The sequence below is a fragment of the Sinocyclocheilus grahami genome, unplaced genomic scaffold, assembly GCF_001515645.1.
Source record: "Sinocyclocheilus grahami isolate Dianchi unplaced genomic scaffold, SAMN03320097.WGS_v1.1 scaffold426.1, whole genome shotgun sequence".
NCBI lineage: Eukaryota > Metazoa > Chordata > Actinopteri > Cypriniformes > Cyprinidae > Sinocyclocheilus > Sinocyclocheilus grahami.
In genome coordinates, this window is record NW_015505605.1 from 641,122 (window position 1) to 652,276 (window position 11,155).

Here is an 11,155-nt window from a genome sequence, read left to right on the forward strand (position 1 = left end):
CTTGTGGATGGGTCTTCTGGACATCTGTCAAGTCAGCAGTCTTCCCCATGATTGTGTAGCCTACTGACCCAGACTGAGAGACCATTTAAAGGCTCAGGAAACCTTTGCAGGTGTTTTGAGGTAATTAGCTGATTAGGGTATGACACCATAACTTTCCAATATTGAACTTTTTCACAAAATTCTAATTTTCTGAGACACTGAATTTTGGGTTTTCATTATCTGTAAGCCATAATCATCAACATTTCAAGAAATAAAGGCTTGAAATATTTCACTCTATGTGTAATGAATCTATATAATATATGGGTTTCACTTTCTGAAATGAGTGAAAAAAAATATTGACCTTTTTCATGATATTCAAATTTTTTGAGATGCACCTGTATATATATATAAAACATTTCAAGATGGCTCTGTTGAGATGAACAATTGTTAGAGGTCTTTATTATATGACTAATTTATTATTAGATTTTTTTCAGACATCAAAAGTCAAAAACCGTACCACACACATTATCAATTCCTAATAATAATTATTTTTGTGCTAATTCTTAACTGTAAAAGTAAAAATGTGTAAAACTGAGTTTTACGCATTTATTAGTACAGTAGTTGAAAGTTTTGTCAAAGTAGTTAATAAAGAAACAAAGGGCAAGAAATGTTTAGAACTGTTTGAATTTTGTTTGAACTGTTCCAAATCTTTGAAAATCTGTACATAATCTTCTGCAGAGTTCTGTTTGTGCAGATTCCACGTGGGCCTGCTAATGACTCATGAACCTCGGAGCTGTGTCTTTGAAAAGGGGAAATATATCTCATGGTTTTTAAATCATGTTACATCACTAGAATTATTTACGTTTATGTAAGATGTTATAGATTTTGCGTTATGCATTCCAAAAGTCTGGAAGCTTGAAGCAGCATATAAGCAATGTTTCTCAATGTTTATCAGTCAGTTGAAACAACAGTTCAAAGATCAAAATACCTCTTCAAAATCTATCACAACATCTTATATAAAAGTAAATAAAAGAACTTCCCTGAGGATGACACAACAGATTTATACAGTCTACAGATCATGTCAGAACTCAGCACAAGGTTGAAGCACTTTACAGCAACACACATAATCTTACACCGCTTTAATGCATTCATTACACTGAATGTCTTCTGCACGGTTGAGCAATGCAATTGAAGGATTTTTATTTTTCCTTTTTGAAAGGGTGACTACATCGTTTGTGGCCTCAATGTGGCCACAATGTGACAGCAATTTCTTTTTTATTTTGTCAAACTTGATGGACAAAGGCTTTTCTTCAGGAACCAGTAGCTTTCTTTATTCTAACTTTTGCTTTAACTATCAGTATCAGCATTTAGTTCTATATAAATAGTTCTAATTTGTTGTATTTTATTCAAGAACGTGTGTAGGGGAGGTTTCAGAAGGCTTGAGGGTCCCTGTCATCATATGACACCTGTTGAAATCAGTATTTTTATGTATGTCGTAAAATACTGACAGCAGTGTGGGGGAAGCATCATGCTAAAACAAGTGTTTACAGTTAGAGATGGCACATTATTAGCAGTATGTATGTATGTAAGTTAAATGATAAAAGGAATATTCCAAATTGATAATATTATACAGTATATGCATTAATGAAGACTCAAACACCCACCCTATACTGTGTAGGGTTTCAACTGTCTGTCATTCAGTTTTAAAATCATTGTGGTGCATTTTACAGTCAACATGTCATTCTCCACACCAAAAAAAGTCCAAATAACAAGTACTTGCAAGTACTTGCTCATGCAAGCGAATACAGCTACAGTAGTTCTCAACCAATGTGTTTATTATGCAACCACACGAGGCTGTAGTGAAGAAGTTCAATATGAAGAGGCAATGTGCAGCTCTGGCATCATGATTTAGCCTCTTTGTTATGAACCAGTTTTGAAAGTACTTTTTGGTTGATTTTGTTATAGCTTCTCAGGTTTAACTGTATTTTTGGACTGAGCCCTACAGCAGCAGTGTTCATGTCTCTAGAACTTTATTCAGTAGGTCATTCCCACAAATCACTGACTATCATCAATATCATCCATTATTATGCAATTATTTAAAAATGTGCTTTTATGAGATGTATTATTCTTCAAATTGAATGATTCCTGAAGCTAATGAGGAATAGATCAGCGAGGAGTGCACTGGAAGACAATGAGTTCAGTTCAATTTAAAATAATTATCTTAATGAATATGTCGTGAATTGCATTTAGTATCATGAGAATTACTTCTGGTGATCCATATCAAAAAGCACACACACTTAACGTTGCATAACACTGCACCTTTGCAAAAGTATGAGAAGTTTTACTGTAGCTGCTATGCTTTGCCTCTCTCTTCCTCTTAGTTTATCTCCCCACTGATGTCTGTCCACAAGTTAAATCATTATTCTGCATCTCTGTTTCAGTCTTTGAGGTTGTTATGCTATGTACCTTGGCCTCTTTTTCCACCAGGTGTAAATCCAGGTATCAGAGGGGTGGAGTGGTGTTTGAGAAGCAGGGTGATAAGGGAGGCCTTTCATAGCACTGACCCCTCCTTCAGAGTGCACCTCTGTAGCTGCCTTTGAATAATTCACTCAGAGAGACCCCTCAACTCCTGCTGATAAAACCCTTGTTCAACAGCATTGATTTCCTCCCTCATCTTTCTGTGGTGCTAGAGATAGATAGATAGATAGATAGGCAGACAGACAGACAGTTTGATAGAAAGACGGATGGATAGACAGACAGATTGACAGACAGACAGACAGATAGACAGACAGATAGATAGATAGATAGATAGATAGATAGACAGATAGACAGATAGATAGATAGATAAATAGATAGGCAGACAGACAGACAGTTTGATAGAAAGACAGATTGATAGACAGACAGACAGACAGATAGACAGATAGATAGATAGATAAATAGATAGGCAGACAGACAGACAGTTTGATAGAAAGACAGATTGAAAGACAGACAGACAGACAGATAGACAGATAGATAGAAAGACGGATGGATGGATGGATAGATAGATAGATAGATAGATAGATAGATAGATAGATAGATAGATAGATAGATAGATAGATAGATAGATTCTTCTCAATAACATTTGAAAAATTTATTTTAAAACAGCAGCTAATTTATTTAGCTAATTCATCAGTTATATTGTAAAAATTAAATATTTAAAACATCTCAGTCAGAAAACTGAAGACAAACACCTGCCTGTGCAGTTTTCTGGCAAGCTCCAACAGCATTGAAACCAGCTCTTCCCGGCTGCCGGTTTGAAAAAAAAAAAAGTCAAGGTGAGTTAATATTCTTTATATGTCTTGCATCTGTGAATGTTCAAAGTAAAAGCTGCGCAGACTTTCTTTTAATATGGCGATTCTTTGTGAAGAAATATTGAACAGATCTGTTTTGAAATGCAGAGTTTTCTGCTTTAAATAAGGCGGCTATCAAACAGTGTCCGTTGAGGCAGGAGCTTTCAAATGAATCTCCACATGCTCCTTGGCCACAGGGCTGGGATAGCCTACCTGGCGCTCAGCCATTGTGACCAAAAACACTGTAGGAACATTATGTTTAAAGAGGTTTTGGAAAATCCGATAGAATGCTGAACCCTCAGAGACACACTGAAGAAAAATTGCAACAAATGTTTAAATAAAATTCAATAATATATGTCTTTTCACTAAATGTGGGCTAAATTATTCAGAACTGCAGAAGGTTTGGCAGGAACTCATTTACAGATTGAATCTCCCTGCATGCCAAAGTCAAACAATATGGTCACTGCCTTGTGACACCACTGCTGACTTCCAAGTGACTATTTTTCCACCACAATTCTCAATAGGTTTAGTACTAGAATTAAAAAATATTAAAATACAAATAAATAAATAAATAAATAAAGTTGCATAAATACAAACTGAATGTTGCAAAAATGCAATGGTGGGTCTTAGTGGTCAAAAGTCATTAATTGTACAGAGCATCTAGTAAATCATACATAAACATTCCAAATTATATTTTCAATAAAGCCTGATGCAATTTTGAAGAGTCTTAGGGGCGTTTTAGTGCAGGGTTTTATAGAGGTCAATGCAACTGCACTGCAGGCCGATATAAATATACATTTCAGATACTTTGCAGGGGGTCAGTGATGTGTAGGAATATTCCAGAATCATGAAACTTCAGAGAGTGTCAGATGACTCCTCTGACACGAATATATCAATATTTCAGGCTCCTAGCTTGCTGAGAAGGATTCTCAAGAAAGACAAAGCTTATGCTTGTACTTCATTATAAAAGTGGTGAAATTTTGTGACCTTGAGATTGCATTGTTGCAAATTTTTTCCTTCAAATATATGCATAAACATGATTTTTATAAACAGTTTCTAAAAACATCTAAGGGGAAATAAAATAAATACATCCTCAGTATTAGTGCTTGGCCTTTGAGGATTAAACACCAAAGAAAAAATTATAAAGAAACTTCAAAACTTATATTTTAGTCATTTAGCAGACAATATCATATCAATCAATCAAAAAAAAAAAACATTGAGTGTATTTGTGTGTATAGTGTATATACTATAGTGTGCCTTTATACACAATATGTACATACTGTAAAAGTATTGTTGGCAAATAACAACAGAAAGTCATTACTTTCCAGTTAGTCATTAGTCAAGAGTTATCAAAACAAGAAATTTAAAACAAACACAATACTGTCAATCATTCCAATCATTTTAAAACTAAAGAAACGATTCTTGCCTCCATTGACATGGAACATGATTATGACAACAATATGCTTCTTAAATCCATTCATCTCGATTAATATTCTCGAATGCCCTATTAATAACCTCTGCCGGTGAGGCTCATAGAAAGATTATTACATCTTACATTACGCATCTGTGCAAACACTTATTCATTAGAGTGAAAAACATTAATTACCCCAGAGGAAACATTACATGGAACATCTATTTTAATCAGAGCATGTGGGTAGCAAAAAAGATGAGATATTAAAACCACCTGCACTCAACAACAATAAGGTTCCCAAGGTGTACAGTATGACTATCAATTGTCATGTGTCAGCACTTCAAAAACAAGCAAAAAGAGGTATATCCACTTCTTTCACCTTAAACAAACAAAGGTTGATTGCGCTCCGCTCTCACCTGACTGTGTTTGATGAGAGCGGCCAGGCTCGCGATCCCGCTGGCAGCGGTCCCACTGTTGCCGAGGCACAGTGCAGACTGTTGTCGTGGGGATCGCGGGTTGATTTAGCGGAGGGATCCAAGACGGACTCGTCCTTTTCTCCGTCCTCACCCGCTAGATCCGCGGCCCTCTCTCAGTGTTCGGAACTTACATCAAGTCTGGTTTGGAAAGCTTATACGGCGGTAGGTCAGGCTGACGCATGTTTGCACACCATGGCGGTGTAGTGCCCTCACGGAGGGTTATTGATACCCCTGCCACCCTCTGTGCTTCAGGGCTCAGTGAGCTCCGACGAGTGAAAATCCCAGCTGCCGCCTGGCAACGGTACGGAATGGGAGAGATCGCCCCCTCAAGTGAGGGTGCTACAGCAGTCAGGTCGGTCGTTCCCTGCCGGTCATCCGCTTCAGGGCACCGAACTGGCTCCTCTAATAATACCAGAGGCCAGCCTCGAGACTGGTCCCCTAGGTAAATTTTCTGGTAGAACTATCAAGCAGATAGTATCTCAGATCCAGTCCGAGGACTGGTTTGTTACGATAGATCACATAGACGCTTGTTTCCTTATTTCCATCCTCCCGCAACACTGGAAGTTCCCAAGGTTTGTTTTCGGGGGCGAAGCATACCAATATCGAGTTCTTCCCTTCGGCCTGTCACTCTCACCCCGCACTTTCACGAAGTGTGTGGATGCTGCTCTGGCTCCACTGTGACTCCAGTGCATCCGCATACTCAATTATATCGACGATTAGTTAATACTAGCTCAATCGGAGCAGATGGCGGCTCGGCATCGAGATGTCGTCCTCGCCCATATGAGAGAGCTGGGGTTAAGACTAAACGCCAAGAAGAGTGTTCTTTCTCCACTACAGAGAACCACTTATTTAGGTGTGGTGTGGGACTCAACCTCAATGTAGGCACGTCTGTCTCCTGCTCAAATTGAGTCAATCCTCACGACAGTCACGAGAGTAAGAGAAGGCCAGTCACTCACTGTCAAAAAGTTTCAGAGGCTGTTGGGCTTGATGGCAGCAGTTTCCAATGTGATACCTTTTGGCCTGCTGTACATGAGACCCTTGCAGTTGGTTCCTGGATGGTTAGGGCATTCCTTTACCCGAGGGCCGGGTATGTCCCTAAGGTGCCCACTTCTTCACCAGGGCCCATAGTACTTCAGGCATTCTGTCCTCCTCCATTCCAGGAAGTAGGCCAAGAAAGGCTTAATCTGCTCTGTCCAGTTCAAGCACTGGACGCTTACGCACACAGAGCTGCCCCGTGGCGTAAGGCAGATCAGCTTTTGTTTGTTTGTTTTGGTCCGCCAAGGAAGGGATCTCCGGCGACCAAGCAGACTATGAGTAGGTGTGTGGTCGAGGCTATCTCACTAGCTTACGAGTCCTCTGGCCTCCAGTCGCCTGTGGGGGTCAGAGTGCACTCGACTAGGAGTATGGCGGCCTCCAAGGCTTTCAACTTGGGTGTGGCCTTGCAGGACATTTGTGCTGCGGCGGTCTGGCCCTCTCCGCACACTTTTGTCCGCTTTTACAACCTAGACCTGGCATCTACCCCAGGTTCCCAAGTTCTCTCTTCGTGATGTGCTCATAAGATACACACACAGGCAGGAACTTGGTAGTATGGCGCAGTGGGTATTCTCGTTCCCAAAGCGAATCTCGGTGCAACTCTAGTTCCTGAAGGGGAACGTCTCTAGGTTACGTATGTAACCATGGTTCCCCGAGGGAACGAGACGCTGCGTCTCTTTGCCATACTCCCTGCATCCCTGCAGGCGCTACTTCATCGAAGCTGGTTTGCGCTCTGCTGGATGCGCTTTTATACTTTCTGGTGACTTACGTCACCCCGCTCGTGACGTCTCGCTGCTCCATTGGACTGATTTGACAAGTGCTTCAGAACGCGGTCATGCAAGGGCGTTCCCAAAGCGAATTTCGACGCAGCGTCTCGTTCCCTCGGGGAACCATGGTTACATACTTAACCTAGAGACGTTATATTGGGAGTAAAATAAGTCTATCAGGATATAAGAGGGCTGGTGGAAGTAAACTAAGCTACTACAGCATGTATAATGTACTTTGAAGATGCATTGCTCACCTTGTAGTCTTCAAGGAAATATTTCAAGGAAATGTTCAGTCTTATATTAGATAATTCATTGTAATACCCAAAGCCATTTTGCTCTGGAAAAGAAATCTAGTATCGTCCTAGCATTATGCCATTACATAAAAAGCCAGTGGTTTATGTAAGAGGTTGACAGTATAAGAGGCACCAAGGCTTTGCCCTTGATTTTTATGTTGTGTTCTGTGTGGCTGAATTAGGCGGCTTCACAGCATGATGGAGTTGGAAGGGGCTGGAGTGGAGGGCTGCAGAGGCGACTGAAGGGAAAGGGATTATAGATGGCACAGAAATTTAATTTTCGGCCTTCTCTCCAACTGAAGCTACCATCTGCCACATATTTGACAATTTTAGATTGAATTAAAGAGAATCCCTTTTCCTAATTCGCAGCCGAGGAAAGCTGATTCAAAAAACTAAGCTAGAGAAATGTAATGGCATCACCATGATGCCCATTGTTTATCCATAGCGAGGAGATATCAGGTTTTCATGCAAATCAGAATGAAAGTCTGAGGCGCAGCATGATATACAATTACAGTCAAAAACATGTCCAAAAACCGAGTTGAGAGGGAATAATGGATTGTTTGATTCATAATGTGAGAGAACAGCTCAGTGTGACTCTAATGGCAGCATTGAGCTTGGTGGACATCTTTCCGCTAGATGAAACTTCTCAAACTCAGACTTTCTCTATTATAATTAAAGGGATAGTTCACCCAAAATGAAAATTCAGGAGAAATTTGAGGGAAAATATCCTGCTTGTGATAGCAGCCAGCCTTAAAAAAGGATACAAAAGTGGGCTATCAAGAATGATACAACGAGATGCATGCTTTACGCAAAAATTGTTGTTAAAGATATTCCAAAAACAGACCTATTGCAATGATATTGATATTGATTTTATACAATGGTTCAATGAACAAAATAATAATGAATTATAAATAATAATAATAATAATAATATATTAAGTAGTTAACGCTAATAAGAGGGTGTTTCTAATACATCATCTGTGGGAGTGACGGTAAATTTGACATTGTTCTCTCTTCTGACTGCCATTATCGCTCACTCTCTATTTTTTTTCCTTTTTTAATTTTTTTTGGAAAGTCATGAAAACACTATCGTGGAGTTTTTCTTTTGCTGTTTGAGCAAATGGGAATGCAAAAAATATATATTTGTGGTAGTCTCCAATTTAGTACTATAGAGTGTTTGCACCTACGTCATGGTTTGGTCAGTTACCCGGATGTGAGACCATATTGGAGACACTCGGATGTAAAAAACAGCATGGATTGCACGATGACTGTACTACTGAAGACATCGTTCTACTTATTTATGATGTCTAAACTGCAGAAAAAAATTTATGGAGGCTGCTAAAAAATTATATAGAGAAGGACTTAGTAAGCAGGAAAGGGTGCGATATTTTGACAAAATAAAGTTAATAGGTGGTAAAGATCCATACGAGTTGGCTCCTTTGGGTCCTAGAATAAAATAAGAATAAAGATAGCATCATTAGCTAAATAGGTTATGGCATAATGGCTAGAGAGCTGGATTTGTAACCTGAAGTTCATGAGTTCGAGTCTCAGTACCTGCAGGAGTTGTAGGTGGGGAAGTGAATGTACAGCATGTGTTCTGCTGGTTCGTCTGGTCAGAGGAGAACTGGCCCCCCGACTGAGCCTGGTTTCTCCCAAGGTTTTTTCTCCATTCTGTCACCGATGGAGTTTTGGTTCCTTGCCGCTGTCGCCTCTGGCTTGCTTAGTTGGGGACACTTCATTTCCAGCGTTATCGTTGACATAATTGCAAAGATATTATTTAAACTGAACTGAGCTGGATGTTGACATCACTGAATTCAATGATGAACTGTCTTTAACTGAAAAATGAGTGTTTACTATTGTCATTTTGCATTATTGACACTATTTTCCTAATTAATGCTGTTTAGTTGCTTTGTCACAATCTGTATTGTTAAAAGCGCTATATAAATAAAGGTGACTTGACTTGACTTAACTCCGCTTATTTCCATCGTTGGTATAAGTGGCAGTGGGTGGTAATAGACTAGAAATGTACAGTTTTATACCATCGTGCTGATAACGTTTCTCTAGTCATTCGGCAATCCTACAGCCTGGACCACCGTAGGGAAACCATCCTTACATGTGTGCACTTGGATGGGTTAAATGCAGAGCACAAATTCCAAATATGGGTTGCCATACTTGGCAAATGTCAGGACTTTCATGTCTTTCCTTAATTTCCCGGTCCAACCGATTAGTACAACTGAAAACACAACAATAATTGACCATTTTCAGCAGCAATAATCAGCTAAATTCTTCTTTGGTTCAGTGCCACCAAAATGGTCGCCTTCCGGATTGATGACGTGTCGTGAAAAAGAAGTTTACCCAACTATGACGACTTCCGCTGCTGAGAAACCCAGAAATGTAAAAAAGGTCCACTGGCAGTAAGTTGACTATTTTTGCTCTGCCAAAAAAAACAACAAGGAAGCTACTCATCTCCGATCAACTCACAATAGGGACATTTCTTTCCTGAATGAATCGGCATTTTTGAACGAATTGGTCAAATGAGTACTTTCTCAAAGACATTCACTTGCTGCCCCCTACTGACATAATGATGTAACAGAAAGAGTAACTTAAAATGTCTCAGGTTACTTATGTAACCATGGTTCCCTGAGTTGGGAACGAGACACTGCGTCCTCTAGGGGTCGCTATGGGGGAACGCCTCGTCGTGACCCGTGTCTGAAGCATAAATTGAAAAAACACCAACTTGTTGGCCGGCGACAGCCGTGACGTCACTACCGGTGTGACATGCTTCCAGAGTGTGTCGATAGAGACACACTAGTTAAGTGGAGCCCAAGGAACCGGGGTCTAACCAACTCAGAAAAAGGGAAAGAGGTCAAAAACGCGTAACGCCTACAATAAAGGATTTTGGAAAAGTGCGCAAAGCTTATTGTGCTGCACTTATTTTAGAGTTTTCCAAGCATCTGTTTACAGATACCCGGAAGTACTGGGCCAAACGGGAGAGGCAAGCTCAAATACAACCCTCAAAGGTGAGGGGAGCACTGCCCGAGACAGCATTTACACAGGAAGTTTCTCGTAATGCCACCTATGCCTCCCCTATCCTGGTGATCGGGAAACCCCTCAGGGCGACCCAGATACGGTAGACCAGTCAGGGTAGCATGAAAGCGTAACCCCAGCCCGAACGTCCAGGAAATTTTTGCAGTGACGCGCTGGGGGCCTGATGATCACGAAGGCTCCCGCAGAAGCCTGTGTTATGGCTGCATGATCCAGGAAGTATGAAGGCGAAAACCGGCTTACTTACCGTCTGGACATTTATCGACGAGTGAAATAAGCAAGTCGAGCACCCGGTTTCTGAACCCAGCAGAGGGGGTGCCCATCGAGGACCTACCCTAGAAAGGGACAGAAACACACAGGTCCCGGGAAACACTGCAAAGAAACTAGCAGAAGGGTTATACACACAACCACCAGTCTCATTAGATACACATATATATTCATATATACATATATTAGACATGGATCGTACTCACCCACCATGATTCCCTCGTCGGAGCTCTGTCCGGAGAAGCCTCTAGACTGGACCATCAGTAAGATGGTCACTATGAAGCCATAGAACCAACCAAACCTAATAGGTCCAGTATAGGAGACTATAATGCAGGAAATTTCCCACCTAACCTTGGTCAGGTGGAGAGATGGTGGTTACAGGGGAATTTAGGAAGGTGAAGATAAGGGCAGATGTAAGACCCCTGAAGGAAATGAGTAGATACTGAGGTATCACTCTGATCCGGACAAAAGCACTGACGCTACTATGCTTCAGACACGGGTCACGATGAGGCGTTCCCCCATAGCGACCCCTAGAGGACGCAGTTCGAAGTTCCCAT